The 16,520-nt window shown below is 42.2% G+C and overlaps 1 protein-coding gene across 2 annotated transcripts in view; it reads right to left on the bottom strand.

Annotated features, from left to right (window-relative positions):
• The window catches only part of STARD13 (StAR related lipid transfer domain containing 13), a 285,632-nt gene extending 272,565 nt beyond the window's left edge, over positions 1-13,067 (bottom strand). The window contains exon 1 of one of the 2 annotated variants that reach the window (XM_015623486.3): positions 12,881-13,067. The gene's annotated coding sequence lies outside the window, so the exon portion shown is untranslated. The remainder of the gene's footprint in view (positions 1-12,880) is intronic. The other variant, XM_015623492.3, reaches the window with a different exon arrangement.
• Between the last annotated feature and the right edge of the window lie 3,453 nt (positions 13,068-16,520).

The following is a 16,520-nucleotide window of genomic DNA, read 5'->3' as shown; positions in this document are numbered from 1 at the left end:
TAACAGAAAAGATTTGCTGCAGGAATGTGAGGAGATGACGGTGAAAAAGCCAGAAGTTCTGTCCATTCATAGCAAATCAAATAGGCATTGAAATATCTTGAAGCCTTTTTATCTGGCAAGAAGCCATGCTGTCTTTTCAGCCAAAGTGGGATGCTTGGAGAAAATGCAGCTTCAGTGAGCTGAATAACAGGTGAAAAAGAATCATGAGGGGAGAGTCAAGCTCTATTTATGTAAAAGTATTTTGTCCTTGATGAACTGAAGGATTTATGCTATTCCCTCCTGCAGCTTCACAACTTCCAGGCAACAATTCCCAGTCTTCCTCCTTATTCTTGAGATTAGAACTTTAAAAATATTTTTAAGTGTTTCAAAATAAACATAGTCTTTAAAGCCTTCTCTGCTGTAGGCTGCTGAAGGCTACACTGCCTGTCACATTAGTTTAATGGCTTACACAACCAGGAAAAATCCGTCTTGTTCCCAGTTATGACTGCACTGTAAGGAGCTTCTCCAGTGACTCCTGTTTGCCAGATGACATCATTTGTAGACAGACAATTACAATACAATGGGTTTTTTTTCAGAATTTATCATTGTTATATTTTACATTTGGTATTGAGCACTCTAAATGAAAGCAGGTTCACTATTCAGTGATACTGCCAAAATCACGCATGCTATTGCAAGAAAGAAATCAATCCCAGATCCAGGTCCTGGTGCATCGGCAACACCAAAATAACTGCTCTCACTCTATCTTCATGGAGTAAATTTCCATAATTAGGATGAGATTTGGGCCAAATAGCTTTGGCACAGATGACACAGCAAATCAGATGAACACAGAGAATTAAAACAATGAAGCAGGAAGGAGAAAAGCAGGAAGGGCTGAGAAGTGACATCAGATAAAGAGATGTGAAACAGATGTGCTTGAACCTGAGCAAGGATATGCTTTGGGATAAATGAAACAGACAACAGCACATGAGGCAGTTTTCCCTGGAGAGCTACCCAGAAGTAAAGTAGAATTTGAATTTAGAGAATATGCCACAGTCAATATGGTAGCATGTGCATTAGGCACTAAGAGAAACCAGCACAGAAAGTGATCCAGAGCAAGAAAAGGAGAAAGGTTCAAGAAATTGGAAGTCCAGACAGAAAGAAGCTTTGAGAATGTACAGGAACCAGACTTGGGAAAGCTGGACAGAAACTGAAGGCAAAAAGCACATTAGTCTTCATAAAAAAAAGTAATTACAATAATTTGGACTGTGCTTCAGTATGATGTAAATGGGATACTGACTTGCTTAGCATTTGATGCAGCGCCACTAAAACTTTACTTGGACATCCTTGCTCTTCATTTGACTGCTGTGACCATGCAACAGCCCATGAAGCACCACCACAAGGATGCTCTCTCTAGGCTGCCAATGCTTTTATCTTGCTCTTTGAAGGTCAGATCCTGGCAATGTTAGGTCAGCACTCTGTCCTTATTGTAATATTCAGGCATCCTCTGAACCACCTCGTTTAAATCCATACAAAACACAGCTCTTCGCATCCTGGTTTCAGGAGATGAAACTGCCATCTTCTCTTGTCCTCTTCATGGACACAAATTTGTGGTCCTCCCTGCTCTGAGCTCATCTCTTCTATTGAAACTTTCAACTATGAGACTAACTATTCTACTATTCTTTACTTTTCAGTTAACAGCAGTAGATTCAACTTCCAAACTAATACCTGTCTCTCTGGTTTCCTTTTTCTCATATTTAAAGTTAACATAGCGAACTTTAAACACTTTTATATATGTTTATTATATATACATGTATATATAATTTATATAATTAAAATTTTAAAATATAGTTCAACTTTCCCCTTTAACATAGCTAACATAGTAACAATCTTTAAAATAACATCTTCAAATCCTACTTCTGTAGTACTCTGCAACTCATACTCATCTGACCGTGGTTAAGTGAATGTGCATTTTCATTCCTCTTTCTTCTTTCTACTTTTTATTTCTACTTCTACTTGTTGGGTTTTGGGGTTTTTTTGGGGTTTTTGTTGTTGTCATCTCTCCATCCCCCAAATGAATTTGGAGCAAAGTGAGGCTGTGAAGCCATCTGTCTGTCTGTTCAGTCACTGTGCTGCAAAGTCCTCTTATGACAGAAAGCCTTCACTATGGGCTGGGCTGGGAGCTATTTGCTCTCATTACCATCATCTCTGGGAAGGCTAGGAGACATCTGTTGAACCTGTGTAATAGGCCTGACTTCCATTTACCCTTTGTCTTTCCAGCTGTAGAGACCCACCCTGATGTCTCATTAACAAAATAAAAATAATGACACTGTTTTGTTTTCCCACCTCCAGGCAGCTGCAGAACCTTCCCTGACCAACTGTAAGCCAAGTCTCTTGTCCCTGGAGTCCTAATGCTTGAGAAACACACTAAGCAGTCTCAGTCTGCAGTTTACTTCCCTTTTGCTCCATGCCTTTCAGGTGGTTTCATCTGGGATCAGCAGTGGAGGGAGATGACATGGTGTGGGGGAAATGATGCAGACTGAACTCACGGCAAAGGAATGCAAAGGAGAGAAGGCCAGTGGCAGAGGAACAAACTAGGTTCTAGGTAATTTCATTCCTCAGCTGTATGAATTGATATTTTAAATGATGACTACCATGAGTTGCCCTCCCTTTTGTGGATCCTAGTGTTTCTCTTTACTGTAATGGCCTACAAGGCTTGGGCTCCTCAGAAGGCTTTTCTTGGCTTTACAAGTTGTTGATAGTGACAGTCCTGGAGCTGTTGGATGAATAACAAAGATGGCAAAGGCTGGCCTCCGTAACTAACTCGGCCACAGACATCTCACGTTCAGAAAAGATGTGGGATTTACTAATGGGTGCATTGTACCAGAAGAACCAGGTACATGGTCACTAACATTTTTGCATGCTTTCTAAGTCCTGACAAATTTCCAGAGACTTTCCAGTTGTTCTGTCCCCATAGCGTCTCTTGGAGAAAAGATATGGAGCTGGCCAGAGCACAGAGAATAATACTGCCCCAGGCCACAGAAGGATTTCTTGAGGCTGCCTCCAGCAGACAACCTCACGGAAAAAGGAGAGGGACTGGGCGTTAATCACTCCTACTTACACCAGGGCTGAATCCTCACTAGCAGGTGTGGCCTTATTTCCATCATTTTCTTGGCAGTTTGGAGGTTTATCATCAGATAGGATTGCTGCCCAGATCATGGGTGGGTGCTGCAGCTCTGGAAGCACAGCACAGTTCCCTCGTCCCTGCTCCTGCTGAGGTTGGGGCAGAGTGCCTCTAAGCTGTCACACACACAAGGACATGACCTTAAAATAACAACTTTTCAAATGTTTTTGAGGAACATAGATTGCTGACAGCGAATTTGAGGCATTCTAAATCTTAAGCAAGGACAAAAATTCTGTGAAGCTGGCTTCAAAAAGGATTTAGTTTAACCGTATCTTTGACCTGGGGGTCGATTAAAAGCAGAGAAGTTTCAGTGACTAATTTCTACAGGCTCTGAAATATAACAGGTTATTAAACACACAACCCAACAGCTGCAGAATCTGACAGAGGCATTGTTCTCCCTAAGCGTTTGGTAATAGAGTATTTCAGATGATTAAATAGCTAATAAAGTCAGAGTCTTCGCTAAGCAGATGGATACCAGCAATATTGCAAAGGTAATTATAGATTTCTATCAAAAAATTCTTGAATCAAAATATTTATTCTCAGACTGAAGCTAATATGCAAGTCTCAGTTAAAGAAAAAATATTTTAGCCACTACTTAAAAGGTTTTCAATTTGCTCTACCATAGTGGCTTCCAATTACAACCAATTTCAAGGTGTAAGTTTTCAGATTGAGTATTTCTTTTTTCAAGGTAAATCCTCACCAGTTGTCACATAAAACTAGTTTTCCCATTACTCATGTTCTTATGCTTTTTGGCAGCACAGGGATGCTTATTTCCTTTGCTTCTTCTCAGGCAATAGCAAGTTGTGATATCTATACCTCTATGAAGTGACAAAGTGATAAGAAAGGGTTAGAGGAGCAGAAAACAGTGTTAGGGTTGTTTGCAAAAAAACCCACAGGAGAGTCTCTCATGCACAAAAATTATTAATTTTCTTCTTTGTTGCTCTTTGATCTTGCCTTTTTTTCTTTTTTTTCCCCCACTGATCTTTCAGATCCTTCACTCATTCTCTGTGAGGACCATTAAAAAACCAGGGTATGTTTTAAAATCTTGCATACTCAGCTATGCCAGCTAATTCAGCTGCAGAAAAAACGTTCTTACATCTGTAACTTATCCTATTACCATGGAGAGGCATGCAGCAGAGCTTGTACTCACACTCAAGCTAGTTTATCTCTATCTCTGATTATTTTTGCCTGGTTTATAAAAATATAATGGATACTCATTTCCATTTAGTTGAGCCAACCCACATCATACAGCACTGCCCATGTCTGCTTTGCTTTGCATTTCTTAGTGTCACCTCCTTTGGAGGACTTTACTAACCCCATGCCCTGCCTCAACACACTCCATTTTCCTCTTTGAAACCCTGTCTTGAGGACTCATTGCTGTTGTAAAAACTGTGAGAAATGAGATGGTGTAGAACAATTGAAAATATTTTATATTATACAAAGAAAAGCTGTTGTTGCATTCTTCTCCTACCATTTGGGTAGTGCTGCATTTATTTCTCAGAGAAATCATTTCCAAGAAGCAGAGAGTTTCTGGGCACACGTGTGGCACCTGGGCTGGAGGAAGAGCGCTGGAGACCAGCAGGCTCCCACTGCAAATGTGGCTGCCCCTCCCACCTGCTGCTCCAGCATCACCATCCCTGGGGAAAAGGACAGCCCCTGCTCACCTATAAAATCCAGCAAGGACATGACAGTGACTACAGCAGTGTGGGTGGCCCAACCTGCTTGGATGTTGCTGAGAAATGCCCACATAGATTTCATGTCCACACACAGTAAAACACACATAAAGATGCTGGATCTGAGTTCTAACCCTCTAGGAAAACCTGCCAGGATCAAAGAGGACTGCTGGTGGGCTCTATCATGCTGATGAGCTGCAAAAATTTCAAAACCATAAGCAGGACTATCTTTATCTATCCCTTATGCACAGGAAGATCAGTCTCACAAGCTAACTGTAAATAAAGGATGCCAGCAGCACTCATGGGCAGAGGGGGTTGTTGCACCAAGGATGCAGGCACTTGCAGCAAGTACTTGTGTGTGCAGGATCCAACAGGTTTTGGAGCCTACTACAGTGCAATATTAAACAACATATTCTTCTACATATAAATATGATTTCCAGGTAAATTAAGAAGAAGGTCCAAGCCAGAAATTTGTATCAAAATGCCAATTTATACAACAAAGTTCAAGGAGACATGTTTTTTTGGTATTTTGTTTTTTTTTGTTGTTTTTTTTTTTTAATTACTAGCTATGGAAGGAGATGCTAGCTGCTAAATGTTTACTTAAATTTTCAAGGCACTTTCACTTCATGTTGTGCTTGTATCCAGGGTTTTGTTCCTATTTCTAGCAAAATTGTAGCCTAATAAAGAGTGTTCTAACCTCCATTTATTGCAGTGGCCATCAGCTAGCTAGATCTTTTATTTCTATTGTCAGTGGCAATAAGAAATTGGTGACAAAAATTACTATTGTGGCTGTAACTGCAGTGTTATTTATAAACAGCTAGATGCAGAAGAAATGCAATTTAAATTTCATTGTGAGCAATATTCAGTTCTAGAGCTCTCTAATGCACAATTCATAGCTGCCTAAATTGTAGTCATTACTCTCATACTACAATACTCTTTGTCATGACAAAGGGAAATTACTTTTCTGTCAATTACTTCTGCAAGATTAGTTAATTTACACTTGCACAATGTATGGAGCAGCATCTCAGTTCCACAGAGATATTTCTAAGAAGCGTTTGGCATTAAAGTTTGGGAGAAAAGGTAAATGGAAGTCACCTTCAAAATGCAAAGAAAAGGGACATTGCATTCATCGCAAGGTGTCATACGCCAGTGAAGAGCAGTGATGAAGAGCAGATCTATCACTGACAAACTTTCAACCTCAGTGCTGCAGAAACCTGTACTGAGGACCTGCAACAGGAATGCTCCGCTCTGATTCAGTACTGAAGCAGCCACTGAAATCACTGGCAGCATTTGAAATCACTGCCCCCGCTACACGTGAGCTGCGCATACAATTATCTATATAAAACATCCTTCTCTTTGGCATCTCCTTCTGCTGCTATCTGTGTGTTGCTTAATCCATGTCAGAAGGGAGATAGCAAGAGCCAAAAACATAAGGAGGAATGTTATTTTTACTTACGTGCTTGGAAATTCTGTGTGAGCTTTAGCATGGCTGGCTTGGATACCTGCCTGAGGCACCACAGCTCCTGACCCTAGCAGCATAACGTGTTGAAGTTTTAATGCCTGAATTCCTTGGAGGGGTGATGGAGTAACTGTGTGCAACGTTCCCTGAGAGACAACACAGTGCTCTTCTGCCACACTTAAAAAACTGCTTCAGGAAGGTTCCCCCTTCTTTTTCCTTCGTGTGTCTCTGCACAAGGGTGTGGCACTTAGGGACGTGGTTTAGCGGTGGGTTTGACATTGTTGGGTTAATGGCTGGACTCAATGACCTTAGAGACCTTGTCCAAACTTTTTCACTAGTCCTGTGATTCTGTGAAGGAGTGCTGGAGCATCACCTGGGATCCCTCTTGCTGAGATTAGGGGTACTGTGGGCAGGAGGTGCAGCTGTGCCCTCTGCAGCCTGTGAGATGCTCTCATGGGTGTGAGTGCTGGCTGTGGGCCTGGCACGATGTGGCACTGTCGCTCCCCAGCCTGCAGGGATTCACATCCATATAGAGAGAGCAAACAGGACCTAACAGAGACAGCACATCTTCTCTTCCCTCCATGAAAATAGTGGAAAGGCCTTTGGAAAATGGGGTGTTCAAGAGAGGCCTCAGATTTAGCATGAAGAGTGGGTGGGGTTTTATACCCTACCTCTGCCCTGCAGCCAGTCAGGGTTACTTAAATCACCTCAAAGCTGAGGTCACAGGTATTTTTTTGTAAGTGGAGCAGAACAAGTGGAGTGCAGACACACCATGTAGCTGTATTGTCATGCATGTGCTGGCACAGCACAGCTTCACCTCTAGGTATTATTGCAATTAAAATGATGAAATAGCAACAGCATAGGCATCCTCAACAATAATGTTTGTGTTTGGGCATGTCAGACTATGCTGATACTGATATCCCGATCCTATATTGGCATCACAACTCTCACGGAGTTTTGCAATATTTTAAGTCTTAACCCCTACCAAATTCCAACAAATACAGTCAGAGTCCTCCTTCCTGATACTGCTCTCTTGATACAACAAGGGGCAGAGCATCCTTATCTTTCCTCTCCAGCCTGAGCTGCCTGCGGGTGCTGTTGTTGTGCTTTGGTGCAGAACATTTCAAAGGCAGAAATTACACAGGAGGGAGTTCTCAGCAGAGTTTACAGAATGTTTCAGGGCACCTTAATCATATGTTGTTTCTGTTCCCATTAGGTTAATGGATTTTTTGCAGCACTGCTCAGCCCAAAAGTAGACTCTGCTCCAGCCAGCCATAAAAATTTTAGAAAGTGTTTAAAAATAATGAGTGTTTATGTTACATTTAATTATTTTCCATTTCAGCTGCCTGGATTTTCTTTTGAGACACATGTTCTCAGTTTACATCAAGGTTAGGTTCCTACCTTGTACAAAAGATAAATCCACACTTGTTTCCAAGAGTTAGAATTAGGTGGGACTAAGTTCTGCAGGTTAACAAAGATAGGTTTGAAGGCATGAACACAGGTGTAAGGATATAAGAGTCTAAAGATATACATCAGGGTATAAAGATACAGATTGGAATTTTCAAAGTTTCAGCTTGAGACAATGCCAGACAATATCCAAAATTATTTTCTTTTTTTTGTTTGGTTAAACTCCAAAATATTAGAATCAGTCCCACTCGTTTTTTCACAACCAGTCTTTAAATGCTCCCTGTTTAAAATATACTTAATTCACCTATGTGTGTCCCTACAATAACATGCCAGGGAAAGAGCTCTTCGCTCTTTATTCACAGAGGGACAGAGAGAAACCACATCAATTTCTGGTTCTTTAAGATACAAAAATTGTTGAAAAAGGTAGGGTTTTTTAGGATGTCTAGATATGCCACTCAGACTGCTGTAATTTATATATATATATATATATGTATATGTGTGTGTGTGTGTGTATGCATAATATATGTATATGTGTATATATATATATATGTATGTATATATATGTATGTATGTGTGTGTGTATATATATATGTGTGTATATATATATGTAGCACAGGCACTAAAGCATCTGGGGTTCAAATATTGAAAAAGCCAGTTGTGGTTGTAAAGGTTTTGGGATCAACAGTGTTTGAGATCCCTCTGATTTTTCCAGCTAGAGCCAGAGAGCTCGTGGTCTGGGTTGCTCAGTGGCGCACCTCCCTCCAGCCCTGCATGTTCCTCTTACATGTGTGATCCCAAATGCTGCTCCTACCTTTGACATATGAATACAGTTGAGTTTTTTTTTCCTGAGAACCCACAACCAGCAATTTAATTACGGTAATTTAATTTGTCTTCAAAACAATGCGTTATACATTAATTAAAGTAACTTAATTTGTCTTCAAAACAGAGTATTATTCATTTGCCCTAAGGCATGAGACACATAGCACAAAGGGCAAAAAACATCAGAGGTACATGACTCTTACTCATACCCTCATCTTTCCCCTTGACAGCTTTTGTGCTTTCTCATTTTCAGCTTCAAGGAGCATTTGTGTTGTATTAGCCCCAGTCTGTTTTTACAGTGCTTTCCTTTGCCCTTAACTCTCTTCCTTTCACACATTGCTTCTGGACAGCTTCTCTCAGGTGACTCAAAGGCCCCAGTTTTGCAAAGCCTTTGTGAGAGTATAGCGTGATACTTCTCAGTCCTGAAAAAACAGAGATATTAGCAGTGTTGTGACCAATGTGTTATCTTTTAGGTCCACAGACCTCCTTAATTTTGTGGACTTTTTTCTATATGCTCAGCTTCTCTTCACCTGCTTGATCATTTTCATAACCCCTGTTGACTAACTGCACAACAAATATCCTCATCTCACAAATGCAGATGTGGAAGCAGAATATTAATTTTAAAAATAAAAATATCAAGCACATTTTCCTAGTTTCCTAGTGGAGCTACTTGCTCCAAAATAACAGCTTGTGATACATACCTATTATCAGCAACAAAATGCTACAGAATACTAAAGGTTATAAAAGGTAAGGTTTTATAAAACTTTAAAGTTTTCGTAATTTAAAAAAAAATTAAATTTTTTGTGATTAGGCTGCATACACCATATGAGTATTTTGTAAGGTAAACCTTGTGCGCATACAGACAGAATTTAGTAAGTTATTTTTGATAAATAGAGTGCTGTTGTTGAGAACATGCCCACATAGCACAAAAATATCTGATATGTAAGGCTAAAAAGTACTTCAAAATAAACTGTTTTAGCTACAGTTCAGCTGAGTCTTAGCTTCATCTAATCCCCACTTCAGTAGCAGATATGAACATGCTTCATTCTAGGAATTTGGGAAACACCAAAGAAGAGCAGGCCTGTTGGCTTTGCTGGTATGTTTATTTCTTGGCAATACAGAACATTTAGAGATGTGTGTGTTTCTGGAAGTCCTCACAGCAGGTAGCATTTGTAATGAACTCCTTAAAATCTGAACATACCATGTTCTTGTTTGCCTTTTGGAGTAACTAGGAAACCAGCCTCACCCCAGAGCCTATGCAGAGTCAACCCCTTCAGACCCTTTTGTAGCTCTGGCATTTCCAAGTAGCTGAGAAGAATTGCTGTGGTTAAAATATCACAGAATTCAGTTCTTTAGATGCAGTAAGAGAGGTATAAACTGGGTATTTCTGACCAGCAGTATCAGTCAGAGCTGGCTCTCCCATTTGAAACAAGGCCAGCTAATGTCTTTGGGATGAATCTCAGGAGATAGGACAGAGCCTGCAGAGAGCCACACTAAACCTCTCCTCTCTGTAGTGCAGGAGCTCTGGTCTGTCCAAGCGTGCAGAACAGGGAAATCAAAACGGTCGCAAGGAAGCCCCACCTATAATACAAAATAATCCCATTAGTCTCCACACCAAAGACCTGGGAGTTATTTTGCTGGGTAGGTGGCCATGGGAACAGTGTGGTTATCATCACACAACAGAGACGGAAACCAGAACTTTCTCCAGGAATGGGGAAGCAGTTTCCAGGGGTATCACAGGGAGCAGCACTTTCACAGCAAGAAGCCAAGCTTCCTAAAACAACATCACCACTACAGAACACCAAAAACATAAAAATTATCAAGGGAAACCTGAAATCTTTCTGAGTAGGATTGAATAAAATAAAGAATAACATGTACATTTGCTTTCTTGAGACAGATGTCACAGTTAGACAAGGTAGGAAGGCACATAGCTGGATTTGGCTTCAACTTTGTATAGACTAGAGACACAAAGCTGAAGTTCGTGGAATAAGATTGAGATTGTTCATTTTTAATCTTTGCTTTTGGAAGAAGCTGAGGGTGAAAGCACAACTGAGAGCTGTCAGGACCATCCTTCTGCTAGCAACACACACTACTGCAGTAACTCTTAGTTTATCTCCTCGGCCAGCCTGGCACGGATGGCAGCTGCCTGTATTGAACCACATTCCAACTCTGGTCACACTGGAATGAATCCAGGGTCATGTCATTGACTTCAATGAAGTTATTCTCTATTCATGCTTGCTAACTGAGAATCTGGCCCATTCTATCTAGGCAGCAATATCTATATAGAGAACATACAGCCAAATTAAGGGAACAAGAAGAATCAAGCCATGTGACATGAAGAGGAAACATTTTACATTATAAGGATTATAGAGGCCCTTTAGTTTAAGGACTTTATCAGCATTTAAAGGACAGTTGGCTGAAATGCATTTCTATATATGCCTAGATTTTCTTTCAAGCCTCATTTGCTATTTTAAAAAGTGAAAGAAAATGTACTGATTTTAATATTATTGAAATAAAAATGCTGCAGTTTGTTCAACACAGAACACTAATTAATTATACATCTATGAGCAGGCCTCTTCTGTTCAGGATTTCCTCCACATCAATTAAGAAGGCCTCTCTGGCCAAAATATGTTGAGTTTCATTGATCTTCTTTGTGGAAGCGTTTTTCTGTTGGTGCCAAATTCAGTTTTGGGAAAAACACTGTGTTTTACTCTGCTGGGCAAACCCAGGTTGTCCCTGCTGTAGTGACCAACAAAAGATAGAGAAAAGGAATCAAAGTAAGGAAATCTATCATCACTGTATTATTTCCAGTAATTTCAGATTAATTCTCGGTATGGCTTGATGATACAGTATATCTGACTTTAGAGAAGCCAGTGGTGTAACAAAACTTCTGCAACCAATGATAGAAAAGCAATAAAAAGTTATAGGTTTACTCCAGCAGTTTATTTGTTAAAGTAATACTGACATTTAGTTTTCAGCAGGCGATGGACTGAATTGCCTCACCGCCTGTTGTACTGAGTTGGTATCATCCCATGTTATGTGCTCTGACTAATGCAGCAGAAATGCACTTGTATGCCCACACCTCATCTGGATGCTGTTTGTGTTGCTGTATGATCTGGAGGCACCCAGATGGAGAATGAGTGGTGATGGATCCACCAGGGATGGGCTTTCTGCTATACCTAGTTAGCAGTAATATGCCACTTACCCACAATTTTCACTTAACCTTTGGATTTCACCTGGACTCGCCAGAATATGAATTTATAAACTGTTGCAACACCCTTGCCAAGAAAGAGAAACATGAGGAAGAGTAGAGAAACATGCCTGCTTAATAAGGAAAATGTATGTTAAGTTGAGAAAGGTGTTGGATTGTTTTGGGTAGCTAGAAAGAGCTGTGGAACAAGGCAGACAGGATTTAAGACAACATTTTTAATTTTTGTTTTTACTTTTTCTTTTTAGGGTATGTACCTCAGCTTGCACTAGCATCGAAGTGAATCAAGAAAAGTTGGAGCATATAGCTCTTTTCACACAAGATTGTATATAAAATAGCACCTTAGGCTGACAGGGGTCATTTTAGACCATCCTGGACAGTTCCCATAAGGAAGTGAAAATATCACAAGCCTGGAGTGGCAAACTGTCTGCTCAGGTTTGGATTCCTGGTCTGGGTATCAACCCCTAGAGCTTTCCCACAGAAATTAATTTCATTATTCCTATGCAAGAAAGAGCAGGTTATTAATGTTTCAGCTACAGAAATGATCCTCCTGTGCTAGTGCAATGTATCTGTTAGAATTAGTTCTGTAAATCTACATAATAATGGACAATATTCTCTTAAACTAATTTACTGCAATCATCATTAATTGGCCAGCTTTCTAACACCTGGTACCAACAGATTTTTCATCCAGCAAGAGCAGTGCCACACAATGGTAACAGCAGGTTTTTACCTAATCCCTCTCCATACACAAGCAAACATCAAATGTGCCTGTAACAAAGACACACAGACCAGCCTGACATTTGCTGATAACTCCCAGGAGATTTTCCCTCAGTACAACTAGTCCTGCTCAAACAGAGTGGAAAAGATGATTTGAAATAATTTCCAACTAGACTAATTGCACTCACTTGAAAAGAACATCCTTCTCTTCCTCAGTGTACACATATATTAGTCCAGCTGTAAATGCAGCTAACATTTTGTGAAGTTTTCCAAAGCAATAATTATTTCATCTTCGGAGAATTCACAACAGCTTGCTCAATAATGAAGTTATGCAGATATATGTACTTCATGCAAAGTTGCACACACACATACACGCACACACAAAATAAAAATTAAAAAAAGGGAAGCATTTAAAACTGCTTTTAAATTCCACTCACAGTTTTGAAGTTCAAGCATAAAACTTCTTGCCTTGCATCTGTAGCTCCAAGCTGTCTGTAAAGATAACACAGTCCATCAGATATCCTGGTTTTGTTTTCTTGCATAAAAATATCATCTGTCACAGGCACAGGAGCTGACTTCAAGGGCCAGCCCCTTCAGCGGAGCACACCAATCGGGAGACCCCGGGAGCACATGTGGAATGCTGCCTGCCTGCACGCCGGTCACGGCCACGGGCAGCATCTGCTCTGCGGGGCACGGCTGCCAGATGAGCTGGGCTGTCACCGGGACACGGCGCTGGAGGTGCCCGGCTGTCCCCAGCCCGGCCGCGGGAGGCTTTCGCAGAGCGCCTCGGTGCCGCTGCTCCTGCTGCACCAGCCATAGGGACACCGGAGCCTGGGGCCGGGCACTGTGCCTTGCCCCTCCTGGCGTTAATGTTTTCATAAAAATAATCTCATTTGACATTATATTTATGCTTCTCCGCTTTTTCTCTTAGTTGCTATTCTAACTCCATTTAAAGCTTTATATTCCAAACTTTATCCCTGGAAAACCGTGCCTGTGGAAAAGTCCTGGGTATTGAAAGCCCCTGATGTCAGGGGGGCTGGCAGTGCTCCTAGCCTTTTGGATCAGCCTCACCTGGGATTTTCCCCCTTTCCTGATGCAGCAGGGCTGTCTGCCCACAGGCTCCCAGCTCCTGCTGCCCCTGACACATCTGCCCGGCTGTTCTGTGCAAGCTCCCCACAGGCAGCTTTGCCCTGTGCCTGTCAGCCAGAGAGGTCATCTTCTTGCATCTCTTTAACTCGGTGACTCTTCAATGCAAACCGCTTAGGAATGGTATTTAGGGACACAGAGCCCCAGCTCCCCTGCTCCCTGCGCGCTCAGCCCTCGCACAGACCCGGGCTGAGAGGAGCGCTGATGCAGGTTGGGAGCTCAGCAGGAGCGCCGTGCTCAAAGCTAAAACTCAGACCCTACATAGGTGAGCTAACATCTGTAGATCTGCTTTCACTCCTGGAAAGGGCAAGTCACAACATGCTGGGAAGGGAACCGGTAAACACACAGTGCAAAAGCCGTGCCTTTTCCAGCCGAAGTAAGGGACCTAAAGGCCTTCCCCTCTCGCACCTCTCATAACCCCAGTGCTGGCTTTATGAACTCAGAGCAGCAGCTTTACTTGATCAGATAGCCTGACTTGTGCATTCAGGGTGCAGGTTAGAATGGACTGCCTGTTATAAATACTGCTGTCTCTAGTCTGTGAATGACTTGCTGGTTTAATTAAATTAATTTTGCTTCTAATTTCTAGTTTAGTAGATTAGTCATTTACTAAAGGGCCATTTTACAATGATTTTTTATTTTTTTATTTTTTTTCCGATGATGGATTAGAAACCTAGACAAAGCTCCATTTTCCACCCTCGGAAGCCACTGGTTTCTCAGAGGAAAAATTCCCACAGAATGTCACTGAGACAGGACGGACTTCGGTCAGTGAAATAAGTTCCCGCCGGATTCAGGGTGGAATTTCCCATTTCCAGAGGCTAAGGCCAGCACACCCCAAGCAGGAAATAGCTCCCCGTTAGCAGGAGCCAAGAACCTTGGTGGAAGTGCTTTCTTTCATCGGCCACCGGTGGGGCGGGGAGGAGCCAGGAGGGACCGTCTTTGGCGTGTGGAAGGTCTTTTGCAAATCTGCAACAAGGAGCAAACTCGTTTCCAGTTCCCAGCCGGGAACATTTTGTTCAGAGGTTTCCGTGCTGGGAGCAGCTGGGGCAAGGCTGGCCGGAGGTTTTCCTGCCTGATCCTGATCCCGGTTCCGCACCCAGGGCTGGGCAGAGGGGTGGAGTTGGGTCAGCCTGCCTGGCTCTACCGGGGCTGGGTAAAACCTTCACCCTCTTTTGCTGCTGAAGAAGATGCGCTGTCTGACAGCACTTTGGAGGGAGAGGCGGAGGAAAAAATGTTGAGCCTTGTAAAACGGGTATTTCCACTGTGTCTGAGACCTTGCTGGGGTGATGCAGGGGAACCTGAGCAGAAACCCTCCTGGTCAGCCAGGGCAGAGACCTGTTCAGAGACTCGCTGGCTTCCCACAAGCTTCCAAAGGGTCTTGCTTCAGTTTTCATTTTTTGGTCCTACAAGAGGTCAGACCTCCCAAAGGGACAGTTTTCCCCCGTGCAGACCCACACCCACATGGCGGTGACAAGTGGGACTGTGAGTCTGCCCTGGCACATGGGAGAGCTGCCTGAGCCCTCTGCCTGTGGGTACTGCAGTGGCTGCAGGGGGCTGGCACAGGTGCCCAAATTTGCATTGGGCCTGGGAAACTCAATCTGATAGATGGTGTTTAACGTGCAGCCAAGCCAGCTAAGCATGTACACACATAAATGGCTAAGGTTTAACAAGTCATTTTACCACAGCAGTGAGAGATGGACAGTCCTGACATCTCTCTCAGCCTATTTACTTACTGGCACTTTCTTCCCTGCAGGATAGGTGTGCCATCTATTAATTCCCAGCTGTATTGCATCTTAATGAACTGTCCTTTTCTTTTACTCCCAGCATGTCTTTTTTTCCTCTCCTTTTAGTCCTGATTGTGTCTGACTGTGTCCTGTCAAATTTCTATCCTCTGTATTTACAGCCTCCAAACATTTGTCGGTTTATCACATTGCCTCTGAGCCACCATTTCACCAAGGTCTATTCATATTTTTCCTCATGAATCAGTTCCTCCAGAGTCCCTAATTTTTTTGCTGCTCTCTCCTGTAGAGTTTGCAGACTTTGTTTGGTTTTAAAAGACAGTGGAGGGAAATTTAATTATCTTTTCTTTAAAGAAGGGCAATAGCTGGATGAAATTAAACACACATTAAGGAGAGTTTCAGGCAAACTTCCATTTCAGATGGCCAGTTCTAAACTTCATAGTTTTTTCCTCTTATTTGTCACATTTGTTTGGATCATTAGCGTTTCTAGCTGCAAACCTTGGCATCCCCTGTTGTCAAATCCACTAATCCATAATTCACTGTCCTGGGGAAAGTCATTGACTCACATGAAGCCTCCTGGGCAGGCAGGTACGTGTGTGAGCAAACATTTGTGTGATTGCAGTCTCAGGATGAGACCTTCAGTGGTACCTAGGAATCCAGCTTTCACCATTGCCAGAAAGGTGGGGTCTTCAAAATGCAAAGCCCAGGAGGAGCTTCATCCCTACCTTAAATACTAGTCACAGGCAGCTGCTGGGCCAGTGGTCACTGAGAAGGTCACATTGGTACCTGTCTCTGTCTCCATATCTCCCCTGCATTACCCCAAGGCCAAAGTGCAAACAAGCATTTGAGTAAAGAGAATTCTGTTGCAACATCGTGTGAATACAACAAGTCTCTCCAACCTTTGCCACCAGATGCTGCGTTGTTGCCTTCGGCACAAATTGTACTTTACTCTGCTAAGGATCCCACTGGAATCTAACTATGCTTACTAAGACTTAGTGGGAGCTGGAGGAGGAAAAAATAATCTCCAGAGAGTTTAAATAAGGTTTGATTATTCATGGGAGCAGCAGGGGAATGGTAAAATTCTCCTGGATTTGTTGTGAGCCTCTGGCATTCCATCAGACTGCTGTTTTCCAACCACTCTCTTTTCTTGGATGCCTTTAAATCCAGGCTGTAACTTTAGATAACTGAAATTCTG

The sequence above is a fragment of the Parus major genome, chromosome 1 (genome assembly GCF_001522545.3).
Source record: "Parus major isolate Abel chromosome 1, Parus_major1.1, whole genome shotgun sequence".
NCBI lineage: Eukaryota > Metazoa > Chordata > Aves > Passeriformes > Paridae > Parus > Parus major.
Note: the sequence above shows the minus strand (reverse complement) of the source record. Positions and strands in the feature narration are given on the sequence as shown.